Here is a 22,933-nt window from a genome sequence, read left to right on the forward strand (position 1 = left end):
CCTAGTGGATGCGGGTGAGAGGGGAGATGCCCTTTCTCTAAGTTATATAATTAGCAAAGTACTAGAGGTGGGAGAATTCTGGACAGGTGTGTACATTTAGGAATATTTCTAAAATTTCTAAATATTTGAAATAAAAACAGAATCGTGATAAACTGTAAAGTAAGTTCTTACTCTACCAAACTATCTTCCCCTTGCCCTATTTCCTTTCCATATGTGCCCAGGGAGAAAAAAATAAAAGTAATCCAAAGACTTCTTCAAAGTTTGAAATACTAGAGTCTAAGAAATTCTAAGAGAATTTAGATAAGTCAAATACTCTCTTCCTTTCTTCTCCTAGAGTATGGAGTCTCCAGCAGTAGCACGAGGAAGACCCAAGTGTGAAATGCACTGTTGTGGGGATCAGTGTTTTCAGAAACTAACAATTCTTGCAAAATAACAAGCCAGAGGCTATGTGTTATTTCTTTCACACTTATGGGCCAAACCTGCTTTCCATAACAAAAACAGTAACAACAAAATGCAATGCTATTGCCTTGAGTTCCCTTAGGTAGATATCTTCTCTTTTCTCCTCTCCCAAGGAGAAATTTTTAGCCACTTGTTGAGAGCAATAAATGCCGTTTTCCTGTCCCGGTAATTTTCCCACTCCTCACTTGAGAAGCCTAAATTTGTGCATTTCCAGGAGTGGCCTCCTCTCCACCCCTTCAAAATGTTGCCCTCTCCCTCATGGCAGTTAGCCATGGAAACATGACAGACAATTAAATGAAGTTCATATGAGATGGCAAGATATGTTTACAGCCTTTTGAACTTTCTTCTACAGCACCCTTAGGTCATATGACAACATCCAAGTAGGGACTCTGAGGCACGATAATGGAAGCCCTCTCTCCTCTTTGTTCCCCCACTCTCCCAACAATGAGAAGTTCAGGGTTATGATGAATGACGTTCCACCACATGTCAGCTGCAGGTTTCAGCAGCCATCACCAAAGCAGTTTGCTTGCTCCACATCAGGTCGATAAACAACTGAGAGCTAACTGACCGTAATGGTATGTACAAGTTCTGAGTCATTTTGCTTATGGCCATTAACAAGGTCTTGGCTCAATAAGGAAAGGAAGCATTTATAGACTATTTTCCCCAGACCAGGCCCCATACCTATAGCTCCCCTACATATTCTATGGAATCTTTTCAACAACATGCAAAGTAGGGTGGTTATTCACATTTGCTGATAAGAACCATTGATTTCTCTCTGTAGGTAAGAAGTGGCAAATAAATGTAGGTGGATGACCACCTACTTTGTACAATGATTAAAAGATTGTACAAAAAATGTGAGCGAGTTATGAATACAGGATGCTTAGACGTGCAATTGTTATAATATGCATTAAGGCTATATACATTTTCTTCCTGCTACAAACCTCCACAAAGTTAGTGACTCAGGACAATGCCCATTTATTACCTCTGTTCTGTGGGTCATAAATCTGGCTGGAGTTCACCTGGGTCCTCTGCTCCAGGTCAAACAAGGTTGAAATCAACATATCATCTACAGCTTAATTCTCATCTGGAGCTCAGGGTCTTTTTTTTTTTTTTAAGGTTTATTTATTTATTTATTTTAGACAGAGAAAGAGAGAGAACACTGGAGTGAATGAGTATTGGGAGGGAGGAGCAGAAGAAGAGGGAGAGAGAATCTCAAGAAGACTCCCTGCTGAGTTTGGAGTTGGACACAGGTTTCAATCTCATGACTCCTGAGATCATGACCTGAGCCAAAATCGATGGTCAGACAGTTAGCCTACTGAGCCACACAGGCACCCCTGGAACTCTTCTAAACTTATTCAGGTGATTGACAGAATTCAGTTCATTGTGGCAATAGGGCTTATTGTGACTTTTTTCTTTACAGCCAGCGGAAGAGTGTCTGCTGCTCCTCCTTGTCTCCATGAGAGCTCATCTAACTAGGTCAGCCTCGCTCTGTATATGCTCCATTTGAAGGGACTCAAAGTCAGCTGATTAGTGACCTTAATTACATCTGTAAAATCTCTTTTGTTTTATATCAGAGCATACACATGGGAATGATACTCCATTATATTTAGCGGTCTTGCTCACAATTAAGTGGATGGAGATTTTAGAGAACACATACTCTAGGGCCAGAATCTTGGCATCCATTTTAGTATCCTGCCTACTACAAAGGGTGTTAATGCTTTTTATCCCCATTGGTCACAAGGTGGACATCAACTGGCAGAATTGTAGATTGTTTTATTTTCAAAATATTTAATAAGATGTGATTAAATTGTCCAAAAGCAAATTCAAGATATTCAGCTTCATGAAAAAGGTGTTATTTATATCTCATTTTCATAGGCATCTTATCTTTTAATTTTATAGATAGTTTAAATATTTTGAAAAATAACTTTTTTAAAGTATATGTAATGAATAATTTTCATTGGCTGAGTTTTTTTTTTAATACTTTCTTGATTCATATTTGTGGGGCAAGACAGGCTGCTTTGGGCCCTCAATGTCTCTGCAAGTCCTTGCTGGCTGAGCTAAAACCACAAAGCCTACACTTTCTCACCCTGAGGTGGTTCTGCAGCTGGTCATGTAACTAATTTAAATAGGTTAAGTTGACCACAACATGACTTCCCTGAATCTGTTCACTACTTAGGGTTATTAAGTGAGGCTACTGAGTACCTCTTGATAAATTGTTTGCCATTTGAATATCCTTTGAATCAATTAAAGGAAAACTTGTCCAATTTAAGAAATGGGCAAAAGACTTGAATAGCCCCTTGACAAATGAACCATAGTCCCCCACCTGGGGATATGCTAGGGTTAATTAAGAAAACTAACTTCATGGGGCACCTGGGTGGCTCAGAGGGTTAAGCCTCTGCCTTCAGCTCAGGTCATGATCTCAGGGTCCTGGGATCAAGCCCTGCATCAGGCTCTCTGCTCAGCGGGGAGCCTGCTTCCCCTTCTCTCTCTCTGCCTGCCTGCTTGTGATCTCTCTCTTTCTCTGTCAAATAAATAAATAAATAATCTTTTTAAAAATTTAAAAAAAAAGTAAGAAACAAACTTCACAACACCAAATCCCACTGAATTGAGATCCATCCATTCCAGGTTTGGAATTTCAGGGTACAAGACTGTGGACACCCAACCAACATGGCTTCAGTCTTCTGAGGAGAGGACAAATCCACAGAGAAGTTGAAGAGAAGATGGAGATACTAGTGCCACTTGAAGATGAACCACTTTGTCTCGTCAAAGAGTTCTCTTAAAAAAAAAAAAAGTGACACTAGTTAGCAAAATGTATAGATAAATTCAAAGAATAATAAGACCATTTAAAAAAGATTTTATTTATTTATTTGAGAGAAAAAGAGCAAGCATGAGTGGGGAAGGGGCAGAAAGAAAAAATCTCCAGCAGACTCCCCACTGAGCAAGGAGCCTGAGGCGGGGCTCAGTCCCAGGACCCAGGATCATGACCTGAGCTTAAGGCATATGCTTAACTGATTGAGCCACCAGGTGCCCCAAGACCTTTTTATACTATATTTATGTCATTTTCTACCAGCCTGATGAAATAACTTGCTCTTATTTTTAACTAATTACACCTGTGAAATCACTATCACAAAACAAAGAAGAAAAAGAATGTGACAAAATAAGCTAAATAGTAAATCTAAAGATCAAACCAAGCAGAAATATATAAACAAGCAAAATTTTTTAAAAATGTTTCCAAAAATCAATTTTTCCTCTTTTCCAGTGGAATTTCAGATACTTTTCAAATATGTCCCTTAAATATTTTTGCATTTATAGGAGTAATTTTCCCTTGGTAATAAAATGCTGATGACTTTGGTGTCTGATGAGTAGATATGTTTATAACATTTACACAAACCATAGTTTGAGGAAGATAAAAGAAAGTCAATTTCAAATGAAAATTAAACTGCTCAAACTTCTTCCACACCACATACAATCACATGGGGTTAAACAAAACAAACAAACAAAAAAAAGCTCTCCTTTCCCACAAAGGCAGCCACTTTCCCAATGTCCCTTTCTCAATCAAGTTAAGAAACAAAGCCCTCTTGGGTAAATCATTGCAATGCTAATGAAATCCAGACAGGCAACTTGAAACTTGAAACAGAAAAAATAAAATTATCCAATGGAAATCACTTATTAGCTGTCTCTGGTTCATTGGAACTAACAAAATGTGGAAGAAACATGACCTGAATGTGTCACGGATGATAATGATCTTATGTCTATGCTGTGTTTTCTACCCAGATGGATCCAAAACACTTTTCTGAGTTTCCTAAGGGGTGGGAAATAGGGAGTTGACCACTAGCCCAAATTAATAACTTCTGGGATAGCTAACAGCATAGGTTAACAACCAGATTCGTTGTTACCCAAGAGTTATGAGAAACTCAACACAACTCTAGCTGCAACCTGCTTCCTCAAGAGTACTGAAGAAAGAAAATGACCCGCTAGTAATCTGTGTTCACCCCAGACCTGACACTTGCCTTTGGAACCAATCATAAAAATAATGAAAAATTCTTATTGCCTCTAGTATAGATATTATTTACTTGTTTTTATCTCCTAAGCTCTTTCCAGAATGGCTCTTGCAAGTATTAAACCATCCCGGAGTGAACCAAGGAAGCAGGAGCAACCCCATGGATTTTACTGTTCTGTATAAATGTTGGCCTGTGGCTGCTCCAGCCCTGCCATCCCACACACGCATGTGTATACACACACACACACACACACACACACACACAGAGAGAATTGGGCTCAAAAAAAGGAGTAAGTTTGGAAAAGTTATTGGAGCAATGAGAAAGAGGAGAAAGAAAAAAAATGGACTCCCTGTAGACTTAGAAGCCAACCTCCAGAGAAAAGGCCGCCTGCCCTCTCAACAACTGTCCAATCAGCTTCTGAGAACATGGGCCAAATGCTTTCTGGGAAATACTTCACCCACTTTCCACAGAGCCTGATGAGACTATGTTAATCAGACGCTCCACTCACCCTTAGAGGAAGGGCAGGTACATGTAATTTTGGCCAACGGAGCACTTTTATCCTCAGAATTTGAACTCTGAGTAAAGGGGCAGAAAGATTCAAAGTGTTTGAGGTCATTTACTCCAGCAGTAGTGTGTGGACAAGTCTGCTGATTCCCATCTCCATCACCTACAAAAATGTGCCTAAACATTTCACTTTGCTTCTCCATTCCAAGAGGCATTCATTTTGAGTAGACCTTTTAATTGAAGTATAATAAATATATAGGAAAATGCATAAAACGTAAACACAGTTTCATGAAACTTTACAAGTAAAGCTGTGTATTCATCATTCAAAAGATATCAAACTTAGCTACAAGGAGTGTGATCTACATACCAGCAGCCTTGGCATTATTCAAAGCTTGTTAGAAATGCAGACTCTTGGGTCACACCTAGACTAATTCAATCAGAATCTGCATTTCAACAAGATTTCCAAAGAGATCCATATACACAAGAAGCATAGGTATAGAACATGACCAGCTCTCTAGAAATCTCCCTTTTTAATTTACTCAGTCATTAGGCCCTCAAAAGTAACCACTTTTCTGACTAACTCTGAATTAGTTTTATCTGTTCTTAAACTTTCCATGAATTGATTCATGGTATGTATTTGGAGGGATCTGTCTTCTTTTCGCCAACATGATGTTTGGAAATCCTTCTGTGTCTTTGTATTGAGGAATTTGTTCTTAATTTTAATTGATGAATGAACCTACCACATCTTATGTATTCCTTTGTCGATAGTCACTTGGATTGTTTTCAATGTGAGAGCTATTATGAATAATTCTGGTATGATCATGGCCTTTGGAGAACGTATTCATGTATCTGTTGGGTGAATTTTTAAGATTAGAATGGCAAGGTTATGGAAGATGTGTATGTCCAGTCCTGGTAAATACCGACAAAGTGTTTCCCAAACTGGTGGCCCCAGTTAACACTCCCACTATCAGAGTATGAGAATTCTGCTTGTCCTACCATCCACTAACCAAGCTCTCCATCCTTTGGCCCTGTCAGATGTTTGTCTGGTGGTTGGATGGTTGGTTTAACAGTTCTAGTGGTTATGTGGTGATCTAGCACTGTCATTTGAATTTGCATTTCCCTGTTGATTGGAGCTATGGAGCACATATTCATATTTTTTGGTCATTTGGATATCTTTTTTTGTGCAGTGACTGTTAGAATCTTCTGCCCAATTATTGAACAATGTTCATCCATCATTTTCCTTTTAAATTGTAGAATTTCTAAAAAATTCTAGAGTCTCTAAATGAGTCTCTTATCAGATATGTTTTTCTATATCTTACTCTACTTTGTGACTTGGCTTTATAAACTTTTTTTCTTAATTTTAATAAAATCCATTTAGCAATCATTTTTTATTTGGTTAGTTCACAAAATTATTCTGTTTACAAAACAGTGGCTGATGCAACTCTAATCTGATTTCCCATTTTGGTAGTGGAAGATAGAGAAAGAAAAAACAAAACTGGAAGATGATAATCTATCCAATTTGGGAAGATGACTTGTTGCCCGGAAAAGTATGCCTTTTGCTTACACTGACATTATTTGTAGGAATGATATTACTTTTGTTGTAATCTAATGACACAATGGATAACTTTTACTCAGATACCCCTAATCCAAGAAGTAATACACAGTCTACCTGTCTAAATTATGGAACTGTAAGTCAAATCTGCTGTGTTTATGTTACATTGCTTACCAGACCATGGTGTCATCAGCCCAGGGCAACTCTCTTCCCTCAGAAGTTAATGCTCATGGATTTCTTACCAGGAATTTCCCTCCCCCCAACATCATACTTTAAAAATAAAATTGAACAATTGCTAATACAAAATAATCAATGGCCAGTTTTTCCTGCCAAGTATACACTGGTATAATTATCTAGATAATCTAAACAAACACCTTGTTTTACCAGTATTTCCTTAATAACAATTCTTCTTATCAAATCTTTATTATGCACCTGTGGTATGTTAGATATGAAGAAAGCCACCAAGGTAAGTATTTTTCCCTATGGGTTCGTATAACATTAGAAGGGCATCTGTAACATGGAAGAGGAAAAAAAAAATCACACCATCTCTCTTCTAAGAAAGGATGTAATATTAAAAACCAAAAATGTGGCCATGTCATCCTCAATTGCTGTAAGGAGAAGAATTAAAATGGCATGCTTCTTTTTCCCCAGTGAATATTGATTTAGAAAAGACATAAGTTACTGTGGCCAGCAGTGTCGAAAACAGGAACTGTGTATTAAGAACTGTGTATTTCATTCAGGACACTTGATAGAATATAATTTTATTTAATTTGACATAAAAACTGATATGATGAATAGTGTTAGTCCTGTTTTACACGTGAAACAATGGGGACTCAGAGAAAGTTAAAGGAACACTACTATGGCCCCAATCCCACAGCTGGTAGAGATGCACCTGACCTGAAGGGTAGGACATTCCAGTTTCATCACTTCCGTTTAGGATATTTCCTCAATTCAATGGAGTCCCTTTCTTAGAGAGGCTGGTCATTCCACACCCAGGACTGCCCTCTCTCCAAGCAGGGCATTCAACTCAGCCCATTCATCACAGCCCCCGAAACCCATGGAGGAATCACAAGTGTCAGCAGAATTCGAAGCACGTCTGGTGTGACTGAGGAACTACAAAGAAAGTTCTTACACCGTAGACCTTCCTTGAGCAGTTTGGTGTGCCTCTGGATATATTTCTTGGGATTTCTTGCTCCACTTTCAAGGCTCTAGCCTTCTTTCCAAGCTTCCTCCTTTGGTTTGCTTATGGAAAAATTTTCCATCTCATTAGCTGTATTCAACTGGAATCTTGAGGACAAAACATCCTTTGTTCAATCAGGAATTAAGTAAAGACCTTAAGAGCTTTAAACTTTCGACGGTCCTGGAACACTGGTTTTAATAATTATGTCCTGTGTGAATAATGAACACACCTGGACTACACCCGACCGTACTTCATAAAGAGTTCTATTGTAGTTTGCGCTGTCTTTGTATAAAAATGAATCATAATCTGGAGTGTGAAATAGTGGGAGGAAGGGATTATAGTGGAAACAACATGGGCTTTGCCATCAGATCACCACCCAACTCCAGGTCTGTCTTCACTCATTGTGGGACCAAAGGCATCTGACTCTGTTTCTGAACCTCTGTGTCATGAAAGGATGCCAAGAGGATGTGTGGTGAGCCATCAAGAGGATAAGACTCTAAAAATATTATGCTGGAGGGTATTTTTGTTGTTGTTGTCTGCAGTTTTTTTTTTTTTATCTTTTTTTTAATCTTTTTTTTTTTTTAAGATTTTTTTTTACTTATTTGACAGAGACACAGTGAGAGCAGGAACACAAGCAAGGGGAGTGGGAGAGGGAGAAGCAGGCTTCCTACTGAGCAGGGAGCCCGATCCAGGGCTCGATCCCAGGGCCCTGGGATCATGGCCTGAGCTGAAGGCGGACGCTTAATGACTGAGCCACCCAGGTGTCCCCTTTTTAAAACTTTATAACCAAAATTCTCTCAAATAAGCACTCCTCATGTCAAGACACCATACAAACATGTTAAATCTTGCCCAGGAATCTGGCCATCTCCAGATATTAATGAAAGAAATTTGACAGCAGAGAATCAGTTGCTGGGTGAGAAATGGTCAGGGGAGCCTGAGATGAATGCTATTTGGAAGGCCAGGCATTGAGGTAAGCATGAGGTTGTGAAATCAAGCCATCCTGGGGAAGGATGGAAGACCACACGCTACGAAATCCAAAATTCAGGAACCAGGGCCGAAGTCAAAGCCTGACTTAGGAAGGAATTTATTTTATTTTATTTATTTATTTTTAGATGTTCTTTATTTATTTATTTATTTGACAGAGAGAGGGAGAGATCACAAATAGGCAGAGAGGCAGGCAGAAAGAGAGGAAGGAAAGCAGGCTCCCTGCCAAGCAGAGAGTCCGATGCGGGGCTCCATCCCAGGACCCTGAGATCATGACCTGAGCCGAAGGCAAAGGCTTTAACCCACTGAGCCAGGTGCCCCTGGGAAGTAATTTAAATAGAACTTCTGTCTGTTTGGTAATCAGCAAGAAGCAGCCTCTTCTCTCAGACTCTATTTAGAAGACCCAGCAGCAGAGCCAGGGTTAGGACTGGGGTGTTATCCCAAGAACGGAGCAACAACATGGAACAGTGTGTGCGGGTACAAGCTGAATCTCTCGATGTATTCTCTGGGGTCATTCAGAATGAGTCTGGTTCTTTTAAGTATTTTGAGAAATCTATTCCATCTGCCAGGAAGCGGTCTTCCCCAAGTCAAAATTCCTAGTTTTCTTTTACCTGGGTTTCATTTTAGGATTTTGAGTAGTCATTATGGAGTCACTTTCTTCCGAACACATCACGATTTATCAGTTGCTATCTTTAAACAAAAGGACATGACCACAGTAATATTCTTCTGTGTTCCTGGAGGCCATACTTCCAGAAACTCAAAGCTGCTTTGCCACGGGGAGACAACTTAAATGACCAGGTCTGTCCTGCTCCCCACCATCTCCTGCTAAGCTCTATCTCTAACTGGAATCTGTGCCCTGGCATGTTTGTGGATCTGTGTCAGATTTAATTTATGTCTGAAAAACAGAGTCTACATCATTTTACAAGATCTGACTCTAAAGAGGGGAGGAAACACTCCCTCCTGCCAATACTTCTTGTATCTAATCCTTACGTGCAGGTTGCCAGATCTTTGAGTAGGCTCATTAATTTACTTAATTATTAGATTTTAGAAATAATTGAACCCTCAATTTAAAAAGCCTCAGGGCATAGCTCAATAAAAACTTGCATTAAAATATCAAAGAGCATCCACAATAATAACAAAAATAAAATCGATCTGCATAAAACTGCATCCTCATGACTTTGGACAGACCAGTTTATGAGATTAGTTGAGCCTCCTGCTATAAAATGACTTCATCAGAGCCCCCTCAGGCCTGGCAGACATGGGCTTAAAAGACATGGTTTCCATTGATTTGGGCAACCCTGATACCTTCAGAAAGATGCAGGATATTATTGGGTCTGTCAGTGGAGAAGCACTGATTTAAGCATCATGGGCTCAGGGACAGTATCACAAGTCCTAGGTGGTCACATGACTTATCTGGGCCCTAGTTGCCAAATTTCAAGATAAAGTCATTTGCATAGATGACCTCCATGTTTCTTTCCAACTCAAACATTCTTTGAGTCTGTAAGAAGAGGAGTGGATGAGTTAACAGCATTACTAACCACACAGAATTCTGTTGATGCTTTATATCTCAGATATTATACATTGAGGCCAGCTATCTGATGTGTTTTCCAAACTTCAAAATCGTGTTGCCATTAGCAGTTCACGTTCATTTAGAATCCATGGGCCCAAAGTGATTTAGGGAAGTTTTTAAAACACAGAGACGATGTGATCCCTGCCCTTGATATGCTTACAGCACAACTTTTGTTTCACAGTTCACTCAATTATAATAACGGACTCCTTCTCCATATGCAGAAATATCTCCCAGAAATAATTAGCTGCAGACACAAAACAATTAGGTGGTTGCAACCTCATAAAATGCAGTTGTTAGTTAATTGGCTCATATTCACATTGTGACATTTGCATCTACCCACCTAAGCACCTGCAGAATTTTAGCTCACAAAAATAGAAGCAAGGTTTCAAAAGCATGGCCTGGCAAGTATCGTCAAAGCAGTCACGGTGACCCGTGTTTTCTGTGGGCATCCTTAATAGCACTCGAAAATATTCAAGCATATGGAAAAATAAAATGTTAATCTCTGGACTACAGACTCTTTACGAGGATAATGAATACCAGGGGCTTCGGAGTAATACCCAGACCTCACCTCTGTTTTCTGTCCAAACCTGTTTTCCTCTGTAGGTTCATACCCGCAGGCTTCTTACACCTGTGGGCATCGGGTTGTATTTTGGAGTTTTGTGACAAATGAGAATGCCTCTCTGGGGGGAGGGTCTTGTGGATGGTAAGCAGACAGCAACGCATATTTGCTTCCAGGGGACTTTTCCCGTTTCCTTCATGGTTTGAACCGAATACTTCACTCACCCAAGTTCTCCCTAGTGACCAACTGTATATTAACCACGCCAAGCTTTTGAACCCCAAACCCAGGGTTGCTTGTTGTTGTTGTTGCTGCTGCTTTATTTATCTGTGGCCTCAAATTTGGAGCCAGAATCCCACCACTTAGCTCTAACTGAGTAAGGTAACCAGGCCTGATACACTGGCAATGACTCTCTCCTTGACCAACCCTTAGCCAGGCTCCTCTGAGTGAGTGCTGTCTCCACTAGGCTTAAATCTTGGTTTATAAAAAGTGGAACAAAACACCAGAAGTACCCTCTACCAGCTCAAAGCCACGTCCCTAGGATGACCTTAGTCCCCTTAAAGTGCCTGCCTGAGAAGACTCAGGACTGCCCGGGGAAAGTACTATGTGTTCCAGCCAGCACACAAGGATAGGGCCACTGTCTCACAGCACCTCTGGGAGTGTGTGTGTGTTGGGGGGGGGTATGACTTTGATAAGTGCCAGTGAGCAAGCCTGAGTGGCTTTTGCAGGGACCAACCCTGCTTCCTGCTTTTTGCAATCTTTCATTTCCCCAATCTGAGACCCCTTTTCTATTCCCTATTCTCCCTTTAAAACACCTGTTATCTCTGCACAAATTGTGGTTGAGTTCAGTTCTTACTGGACTTCCTTGCCTATCACAATCGTGTAGTACTGATTAAAATCTATCCTCACCTCTTCTGCTGGTGTCAGGCTATGTTTCTCCTTAACAAGACCTACTTAAATGCCCCAGGGCACATGATGTCCAGCCAGTTGAAATAGTTACCAAAGAGATATCTTGACCAAGCAACCTTTTTTTTTTTTTTCAAAGATTTTATTTATTTATTTGACAGACAGAGGTCACAAGTAGGCAGAGAGACAGGCAGAGAGAGAGAGGAGGAAGCAGGCTCCCCGCTGAGCAGAGAGCCCGATGTGGGGCTCGATCCCAGGACCCTGGGATCATAACCTGAGCCGAAGGGAGAGGCTTTAACCCACTGAGCCACCCAAGCGCCCTGGCCAAGCAACTTTTAGACCGGCATTACCACAACCATGTCTGGCATTGGAGTTACTGACCGCACCTCTCAAATCCACAGGGACCCACTTCAGGAAGACTAAATCCTCCATGTTTCCAGAAAGATTTTTCAGCCTGGAATCAGTGTGCACCCAAGGAGGGGAGCTTGGCCTCTTTCAGAAACCCAGGGATTTCCCAACTCCTTCTCTGTTTCCTCTGTGGAGCTGCCTAGTACTGGCTCCAAACCCCTTTGGCTTGTTTAAACTGCTGAGGTGGGTGTTTTCAACACCTATTTGTTCTGTAAACCCTTGGCTCCTAGCCATCAACTTTCGCCGGCCCTGATAACATCAGATTACAGCTGAGCTGGGTTGAGAATTCAAGCTACTGATCAGAAACCTGGCAGCTTTTGTGAGGTCTTGATACATGACGAAAGTTCGTTTCAGAGGAGGAAGGAGAAGGGAAGACAAAAGGATGGGGGTGTTCGGAAGAAAGCGAGCAGGAAGAGGTGAGAAAAAGAGAAGAAGGAAGGAAAGAAGAGGAAAAAATTAAATCTGATTTCGTAGTAGATCTCCCTATTCAGCAAGCCTTGGCAGGTTGTTTGTTTGTTTGTTTTGTGTGGGTTTTTTTGTTTTTGTTCTTGTTTTTGTTTTTTGTTTTCTGGATTCTCAAAGCAAAGTGGTGGGGGAAAGAGGGAACGAAAGAAAAGGAAAAAGAAAGAAAAGGAACAAGAAGGCACTTTGAATATCAGAGAATGCCAGTACGGGCCAAGCCAGATGCACGGGGAATAGATGAAAGCCCAGTGCAGAGCAGAATGCCACAGCTGGTGTCAAAACTGAATTCTGTAGAGGATACCTGGACAGCTGTCCTGTCACTCCAACACAGGTTCTGTTTACCCTTTACTGACCAGAGAACACTCACTGTTGACATAGAACACATCTGCTTTGAGATACTCACAGAAGTACGCTATACTCATTTCTTCTTTGCACGACCACGATTGTTCTAAATATACTATGGAAAAGATCAAAATTAGATAGAATCTTAAAGACTACAATGGAAAAATTTTTTGGAGTAGATAAAAAAGAGGATTGAGGGATGCATACAGTGTTAGAGAAGAAAAAAGCTGAAATGACTTATCTCAATAGCTATTTCTAGAAAAGACAATGGCGGAAACGTATTCGCCAAAGGGAGAGGTGAGTGTTGTAGGGATCAAGGTTAAGGCAGCTCAACTTTTAAAAGAGGTGAGCTCAGGTACCTCAGGTTCCCTTTATTTCTAGTATGATAACTTGGTAACTTATTGCTCATGGAGAGGGAATAACTGGGAAATAAAGTGACACCTGAAGGTTCGTAAAATGAAAGCTGAATTCTAGTTTCGGGTAGGTTACTGACCATAAGAAATTTCTTCTTCTGTCTCCCAAACACCCAGTAAATGATAGTCAAAGACGATAAGGAGTAAAAATAGATATAAATCTACAAAACCATGAGCCATCAGAGAACCAGAGATTTTGCACATTTCTGGAAACAAAAAGTTCATGGGAGATGCTGTATTATAAACCCAGCAGAGAAGAGACAGCCCAGAATGGGTATAGAGCGAGATAACGCTAAGGAGTTTCCAGGCTGGCTGGAGGCCTCCAGAGGGCTTCTGGTGTTGGACTGAAAGGAAGAAATGAGCCTGAATGGGACGGATTGTGTAATGATCAAGAGTAAGCTTCCTAACCAACCCAGCACACATAACTACTAACAACGTGATGTTTACTCCAAACAAAACCCAAAAAACAAAAAACAAACCAACAACCTATCTAGAGAACACTCAGTAACCAGACGGAATGTTTAGTTCTGTAGAAGAAAGTTATCCTGGTAGCCTTTATTACCCTTTGTCTATGACCCTAAGTCAGAAATCGAAGTCAAACCTGCGTGCTCAGAGATGCAAGTCAAACTCCTTCCTTTCTCATTCTTTGAACTGGGACAGACTGGCATCTTTAGAAAGTTAAGGGATATTTCAGCAGGGAGAAAAAAGATTTAAAAAAAAAAGAAAAAGGAAAAAAGAAAGTAAATAAATAAGAAATGAGGTCCAATAAGGGGTGTGTGGGGGGAATCAGAGGGAAAATCTCTAATAAGTATCCTCAGAGAAATGTGGGAAGATATCATATTCATTCAACAAGAACAGGCTACCATGGAGAATGAACTATTGTTGAACCAGAAGAGTTTCTAGGAATTTAAGGTATAATTGCACAGGGAGAAGAAAGAAAGAAAAGTTGAGAAATAAAGATAAATGCATCTCTCAGAATGTGGAGCAAAGGAAAAGAGACAAAATGTTGGAGACAAGATAACAGGAGAGCTAACTACCGAAGAGTGAGGCTGATGCGACTGTTGAGTCGCGTCAGAGAGAAGAGAGCACATGAGGTGGGGGAGGAAATCATCGAATTGATAGAAGCAGAGACCTCACAGACGTCAGGGAGACGTCAGGGAGACGTGCAGTTCCAAAATGAAAGGGCTTGTTAAGTGCCAAGCCCAAGGAATGAAAATGAAGAAAACCTACAGGCATGAATGTGAAATTATAGAACACCAAAGATAAAACTGCCTGATCTTAAATGTTTCCCACCTGAGGAAAGTAAGCCATCTAGAAAGATAGGAGGAAAAGGGGGTGGGAAAGAGGAGGAGAGGAAGAAAGGGAACTATTACACTATTATTATTATTATTCTATGAACTATCTTATTAGCAATCGTAGGTGAAAAGAAATTTCACACAGATGTGGTCACTATTCCTAGATCTCACACTTGCAAGCGATGAAAATTGCACCAAACGTGCATTTTGAAGATCATTTTAGGGGCGCCTGGGCAGGTTCCGTTGGCTATGTATTTAACTTTTTATTTCGGCTCAGGTCATGATCTCAGGACCCTGAGATTGAACCTCGCACATTCAGCCCTGCCCTGAGCACGGAGCTCGCTTAAGATCCTATTCTCTCCCATCCGACTGCTCCTGAATGTGCCTGGTTCTCCCTAAAAAACAAACAGACGGGGCGCCTGGGTGGCTCAGTGGGTTAAGCCTCTGCCTTCGGCTCAGGTCATGATCTCAGGGTCCTGGGATCGAGTCCCGCATCCGGCTCTCCGCTCAGCAGGGAGCCTGCTTCCTCCTCTCTCTCTGCCTGCCTCTCTGCCTACTTGTAATCTCTCTCTGTCAAATAAATAAATAAAATCTTAAAAAAAATAAAAATAAAAATAAAAAAGAAACAGACAAAAACAAAACCAAAACAAACAACTTTAAAAATAAATAAACAGGGGCGCCTGGGTGGCTCAGTGGGTTAAGCCGCTACCTTCGGCTCAGGTCATGATCTCGGGGTCCTGGGATCAAGTCCCACATCGGGCTCTCTGCTCAGTGGGGAGCCTGCTTCCCTCTCTCTCTCTGCCTGCCTCTCTGTCTACTTGTGATCTCTGTCAAATGAATAGATAAAATCTTTAAAAATCAATCAATCAATCAATCAATCAATAAACAAATAAAAATTATTTCAAAAAGCAGCAGAGCAACTGGTTGAATTGTAGAGATCAAAAATTTCTCTTCTAGATTAAACAAAAAAATGGACTTAATAATTTGAAGTTGGGTATAAAATTACAGAAACAGCATGTATGGATTCAAAAAATATACACATCTGAAACAAGATGGAAACAAAGATGATTCTAGAACAGCCTTTGGGGGAAAAAATTGCTCCACGGAAACATAGAAGTAGGAAAAATTTTCTAAATTAATAAGATGTCTATGTAATATACTTTCCGAGATTCTTCTATCACTAATTTACTAAATTAAATATACTAAGTAACCAGTTGACTATTTTATGACATATAAATACATATAATCAAGTTAGGTCATACCCTCTGAAAAAGCTTTTCACTTGGAAAGATAGTAAGAAATGATTTCAGAATATAACAGAATTACATTATTAATATTAATAAATTAGAAATAATATTAGGTCTGACAGATATTGAAAGGTAAAAGGAGGAAATAGATAGAAAAAGATACAGAGGTTGAATTATATTAAATAGAACTATAGAAAGATAAACTAAGTTGGATACATGAAATCCTCATCAATCATAATGGGAATTCAATAGCTAAATCTCAAGCAGCTAAATGAAGAAATAGAAATAGAAATAGCATATTACTTAATAATTTGAAGGCAAGAACTTCTAGAGTTTTAACAAAAATGGGCAGAAGCGATTGCCTCTGGGAAAGAAAGAATATATTTGGGGCAAATGTGGGATTATTACATTCGAGTGTTCCTCATTAAAAGTAAGACTCCTTAAATGTATAGATTGTATTCAAATGTGCCAGGGCATACTTGTAGCCTTTATTGTTATCTGAGAAGTAGGTGTTATTGAAATTTCAGGTTTACAAAGAGAAAATGGAGACTCAGGGAAGGTAAATGATTACCTAGAAACAGCAGCCTTGTAGGTGGTAGAAATGAAGATTTGTTTTTGTTTTTAAGACTTTATTTATTTTGGGGCGCCTGGGTGGCTCAGTGGGTTAAGCCGCTGCCTTCGGCTCAGGTCATGATCTCAGGGTCTTGGGATCGAGCCCCGCATAGGGCTCTCTGCTCAGCAGGAAGCCTGCTTCCCTCTCTCTCTCTCTCTCTGCCTGCCTCTCTGCCTACTTGTGATCTCTGTCTGTCAAATAAATAAATAAAATCCTTAAAAAAAAAAAAAGACTTTATTTATTTGTCAGAGAGAGAGAGAGAAAGCAAGCAGGTGGTGCAGCAGGCAGAGGGAGAAGCAGGCTCCCGGCTGACCAAGGAGACCGATGTAGGACTCGATCCCAGCACCCTGGGATCATGAGCTGAGTGGAAGGCAGACATAGACATTTAACTGACTGAGCCATCTAAGGGTCCCCAAAACGAAGTTTTTATAACCAGATTTTCCAAAGGCTATTCTCTTTGGAAATCTCAAAATAGGGATGGATACTACATAGCATTATTCCCAGATTTTTCCTATTTCCTTTCAACAATGTATAGAATGTAGTTAAACCCAGGTTTTGGCAAACTTTTTCTAAAGGCCTGATAGTAAACATGTTTTATTTCCAGCCCTTTGTTCTCTGTCACACCATCACTCAGTTCCACCACAGTAGTGCCAAACCACCATAGACAAAACATAAGAGGAGGGTGTGGCTGGATTTGCCCCATGGGCTATAGTTTGCCAATCCTTCCATCAATACATTAACTTGCTCTTTTTAATTTTTCTTTTTGTTTCACTTCTGGGTTCAAGCGTAGGAATGTGTTTTCATTGAACCTAATCTGCAAATTTCTGCTAATGCCTGCCATTATTACATACACATGTTACTTCATGTATCCTTGCCATTCATGACTGATGTCCTTCTCCATAATTTAGCTTTGTATCCCATAAACTGACAGTTACACAGCATTTTTTATTGGAGGGGGTTCTATTGACATATTCGTATTGATCAGAGAAAATCTGAGTAAAAAGATGAAGTAATTGTTTTCAATGGTCAAGAGTAACATGGAAGTTGCAAAATTTTATCAGTTAGAGATGCCTTGAGGTATTTAGTAATTATCATGTAGGGTAGGGCCTGGCCAGGTTGTGTTTATAGGACTGAGTAGGCACAAAAGCTGAAGCCAAGCCAGGAAGGGGCTGTTCATTTGATTGGTTGATGCAGTCATGATTCATTTGAGATGACAGAACTGGGGCATATGTATGACCCAATAGATTCTATAACTAGATTCTTGAAATACCATCAAAGTAGAGTAGAGAAGGTCATCTATGATGTGTCAATCAATGGCCTGAGAATGACAAACAGTCTCTTGATGGTACTTCTCACAGAACAATCAGCTCTTGCTTGCTCTGCAGGTTTTCTATGCTAAGATTCAAATTCCTGGGACAGAGGATCTTATTAGTATAGCCACCGCCCACTCTTTGGGAAAGGAAGAACAGACACAATCCTTCGCTACTCTTGGACTATATGCAGTACAGCTGGGCATCTCTTCATAGAAACATCAAGGTGTGCTACCTGACAAATTAGGAATAAATAGATAGTGAGCAGACAGAAACAAATGATGTCTACTACAGTTTAGAATACTCAGTACGGAATTTTTGGAGAGGTAAACCCATTGCTCATTTTAATAATCTGTGTCTGTACAGTGTCATATAATCCAATCTCCTTTTTGATATATTTGCTTTAATTTAAAGTAGAAAATGGCTGACCTATGTTTGTCTTGCTTCCCAACAGAGTTAAAGACATATGCACATTAAATTGAACATACAACTTAAAATTTTTAGATAAAATTGTAGACTTGTCACAACACATATTACTGAATTTTTTGAAGGTTACTGTGGAAGTAACAATACACTGATAGCACAACATTCAGATAAATTTTGGTTTGTGTAAGTCAGTGGAATGCATGTTGTTGCACATGGTCACCCCACTGGGAATGGTTCAGTTCTAGACCTATGGCCATATAGTGTCAGAAAATGATGGAGAATATATTTCCTGGATTTTTTTTCCCTTTGAATGGTGTTTGGAATCCAATTTGTCTGATTTGATTTGGACATAGTGGCTACATGAGAAGACAAATTAAAGACCTGTTGCACAGCCCAAAGAAAGAAGTGCTGAATCATCTCTTAAAAAAACAAAACAAAACAAAAAAACAAACCAACAAACAAAACAAAAAACAAACAAAAAGACAAGGAAAAAAAAAAAAGAAACAGCCTCTATAATTTACTTTAAAGCCTCATTGGTTTGAATCTTGGGAGCAATTAACACATATTGCGTAGGGATATGTGTGGATTCACTATTATTATTAACTTGGACAATGGGAAGTAACTTCCCACTCCAACCCAAATCTTAATGAAATGCTTCAACCAGCTTTTTATAATTTGTTTCTCTAAACACATTCTACTAAATTGACTTTAGATGGGCACCTGGGTGGCTCATTTGGATAAATGGCTGCCTTCAGCTCAGGTTATGATCTCAGGGTCCTGGGATTGAGCCCCATATCATGCTCCATGCTCAGTGGAGAGTCTGCTTCTCCCTCTCCCTCTGATCTCTCTCTCAAATAAATGAATAAAATCTTAAAATAAGTAAATAAATAAATGAATAAACAAACTGACTTTAGAACTCTACTTATGTATCAGGTGATAATGCTTGAGGTTTGCACACTCATTTGTATATCCAGGATTTCCCCAAGTGTTTACTTTAGAGTAAGAGCTCCACGTGAATCTCCAACAAAAAAAGAGTTTTGTGGACTAACAGTTCAGGGGATGCATTTTCCCCCAAAATCTGCCTAAAGTTTATTTATCCAATCATGTTTGCAGACTTATTTATCATAACATGTTTCTTCCCAACACATACTGCTATGCTAGTATACTAACAATTGCTTACTAATTAACATATAACTAACTAACTAACTGCTATACTACTTTCTCAGAAACCAAAAATATAAACACCTAAACTATATGTTTGGTGATATGTAGATGAGTAATGTTAAAAATTGATCAAATTTTATTTACTGAAATGCTTGGAAATGTGTAAATAAAATCTTAGACACTTGGTTTACAGGCAAAAAAAAAAAAGTAAAAAAATGAAAATGTGAAGCAAAGACCTGAAATGGTTTTGTAGCCATGCATTTTCCCACTTAAAAGGGCAGGAGTTAGTGATAAAGAAAATGTTTCACAAGGTTATATGTAAAAATATATGACATAGAAAATTTGGAGAGAGACTTTAGCATTTCTGGAGTTCTGATCCTGGCATTCCAGGTTGGGCTTAGAAGGTCAGATTAAAACAGTGGAGAAAGGGGACTCTTGGCTGGCTCAGTTGGTTAAGCAACTGCCTTCAGCTCAGGTCATGATCCCAGAGTCCCGGATCAGGTCCCGCATCAGGCTCCTAGCTCCACAGGGAGTCTGCTTCTCCGTCTGACCTTCTTCTCAGGCTCCTAGCTCCACAGGGAGTCTGCTTCTCCGTCTGACCTTCTTCTCTCTCATGCTCTCTTTCACTGTCTCTCTCTCAAATAAATAAATAAAATAAATAAAATCTTTAAAAAAAATAGTGGAGAAAGGAAAGAGATAGTAGTCTAGTCCACTACCTCTGTTCATTTCATAGTAGTCCTCATCACCAGATCAAAAACCCACATCCAGATCACCTAACTACAAACAAAATTCAATTATCTGGGGACCCACAAGTATATGGAAAAATTCCAAGTCTTGAAATAAAAAGTATGTATACGTGTGGTGGAGGTTTTGAATGAGGGTATAACAGAAGCATCCTTGATGGTCACATGGATGCTTCGAGAAGTCAGTGAAGATACAAACCCAAAAGAAGTGATCGAGTCATAGTACCAATTAATCAGTTCACTGGTCAGAAGGAGCAGAACATTCCAAATGGCTGCTACTTTCAATGGAAAACATCTTTGGCGAGCGAAAGGAAGCAGAAATCTACAGGAAAAGGAGGAAAGATAAAAGAAAGACAGTGTGAAGAAAGGGGACAGTGGAATGAGGACAGCAGAGGAAACGGAGCTCCCAGCAATGGACAACAATTGTTCTGACATCAGAAAAGAGAAGGGCAAAGAATTTATTAATTGAATATTTACTGAAACTAATGCTCAATGGGGAGTTTAATACTGAATCTTTTCCTTCATGAGCATTTACTATTATGGGCAACCTTGTTGAGTGTTTATTTTAAATTTACATATGAATTGTGGCTCTTAATGGATTATTAATTTGCCCAAATGTCCTACATAGCAAATGAATTGGCCACTCAGGCCTTGTGACCTAAGTGTCCACATTTCAAGCTACTGCACACACACCCCACCTCACTTCCAACCAAGAGGCACTAGAGCATCTGGTCTCAACATTAAATGGTTTTGCCTGATTGTGCTAGTGTAAGGCAGACCATTAGAGTTCAAGTGGGATTTGCCCAAGTGGGTATCAATGGTTCTGAAGCAGACAGTCGCTTAACATTTTGAAAGGACATCAATCAATATAATCCATAGATTTTAGGTACAAAGTGAGGAAGAATTATCTTACCTATGCTCATAAGGAAGATAACCTTCAATACAAGGTGACTTGACTCTATTTGTAAATTCAAGCAAATGTGTTCTCAGTTTTCAAATGCTTTGCATAAACAGTTTTAGGAAAAAAAAGAAAGAAAAGAAATATGAACCATTTAAGTAACCAGATGCAGGTATTTATTCAAAATGGCACGTTCTCTTTGGATGTCAAGTAAGAAAATTTATTTTCTTATTTTTTTTTGTCTGTGAATATTATATCTTGTAGCTCATAGACAATTTATAATAGGATTGTCCATACAAAGACACTTAAGTTTATCTTCCCACTAATGCTATTTGTGTATAGAGCTTTGGACTTTCCCCCATCTATCCACAGGATTTCTATCAATAGGATAGAGATATCCTTACAGGATAGGAAAACATACAAGGAACAAAGTTCATCTGCCATTGTGTTTTTGTTAAGGAAAACATGTTAGATGCACAAGGACCAGTATTTTTGGAGCCCAGTAATACCAAAGTCTGCTTTACCTGTGACACAGACATGTAGACAGATTGAAGGACAGAAAAGGAAGGGAGAGAGGGAGGGAGGGAGGAAAGAAGGAGAAAGAAAGAAAGAAAGAAAGAAAGAAAGAAAAGGAAAAGAAAAAAAGAGGAAAGGAGAAGAGAGTAGAGGAAAAGAACAGAAAAGAAAAAGAATAATAAAAAGAGAAAAAGGAGATAGATGGAGGGATAGAGGAAGAAAGAAAGAAAGGAGAAAGAAAGAAAAAAGAAAGAAAGAGGAAGAAGAAAGAAAGAAGAAAGAGAGAAAGAAAGAAGAAAGAGAAAGAAAGAAAGAAGGAGAGGGAAAGAGAGAAGAAAGGAAAGAGAGAGGAAGCAAAGGAAAGAAGAAAAAAAGTAATGCTAGAAGAAAAAAAGTAATGTCTGGAAGAAGAAAACATTCTTTTGAACAACTAGCATTTGTGGGTTAGTGAGGGTTTGCTTAAGCAACACTGTGCTGTATGGAGCACAGTGTAGTGTGCTCCATACAGCACACTGTATGGAGTAGTGAGTGTGAGTAGAAGTAGTGAGTAGCAAGTAGTGAGTAGTGAGTGACCAGAAGTCTGAAGAGATAAGTTCTATTCTTTGCCACAGATTTCACAGCCTTTAACAAATCTCTTAACCTTATGAACTTCCTTTTCCAACTCAAAACTCTTAATCTAGAGGAAAGCAAGCTAACATGGTCTAAGCATGAGAGAATGTAGACATTTGAGAAGACCTGAAATAGTTAAAGGCATGGCCAGACTTGGGAAAGGCTTGTTGGGGCCACATGTTTTCCCAGTGTGTGACCTGCAGGCACACACCTGGGCTCGGTCAGGTTACACCTCACTCCTTCCCACCCACAGGTCAGGCCCTGGTTGATGATAGACCCAGGCCCCTCCTTAATTAAGTATACCAATCACCTAAAGCAACAAGAGGGTATTAGGGAATATTGGATGTCACTCAGTCTCTCTTTAGACTTCCTTTCCCTTTAATTATTTCAAAAGAAAAACATTAACTTTTAAAAAAAAAAAAGGCAGAAATAACATAAGCCAAACGCCTTAAAGGAATAGTTACCTGTAAAGATGAAATGATGGTTTGGAGCTTTCACTGACTGCACTGTATTTCTCATTCTGAGAACATTAATGACCCATCACCATGTAGTTTCCTAAAATGAAAGTTTGAAAATTCTTATTTGATTTTTTTTCTTACAGTCATTTTATTGTTGTTGTTGTCCCTTAAATCTAAGGAGCCAGAATATGCTTAAAAACATTACTGATGCTTTCCTACCCAAGGAATTCTTTTCTCATAAGGGTCCCACAATCACTGATGGTTTGCAGAATTAAGCACATCAAAGAGAAAGAAAGGGGGCTTTCACTTGTCCAATG

The 22,933-nt window shown here is 39.5% G+C and overlaps 1 long non-coding RNA gene across 1 annotated transcript in view; it reads right to left on the bottom strand.

Annotated features, from left to right (window-relative positions):
• Positions 1–2,953: 2,953 nt before the first annotated feature.
• Positions 2,954–22,933, bottom strand: part of LOC101677789 — a 37,753-nt gene continuing 17,773 nt past the window's right edge. Inside the window, exons 4-5 of the long non-coding RNA XR_199991.3 lie at positions 22,623–22,713; positions 2,954–3,234 (exon numbers count right to left, since the gene is read on the bottom strand). This is a non-coding gene — a long non-coding RNA (uncharacterized LOC101677789). The remainder of the gene's footprint in view (positions 3,235–22,622; positions 22,714–22,933) is intronic.

This window comes from Mustela putorius, unplaced genomic scaffold (genome assembly GCF_011764305.1).
Source record: "Mustela putorius furo isolate JIRA1106 unplaced genomic scaffold, ASM1176430v1.1 tig00003972_pilon_pilon_pilon, whole genome shotgun sequence".
NCBI lineage: Eukaryota > Metazoa > Chordata > Mammalia > Carnivora > Mustelidae > Mustela > Mustela putorius.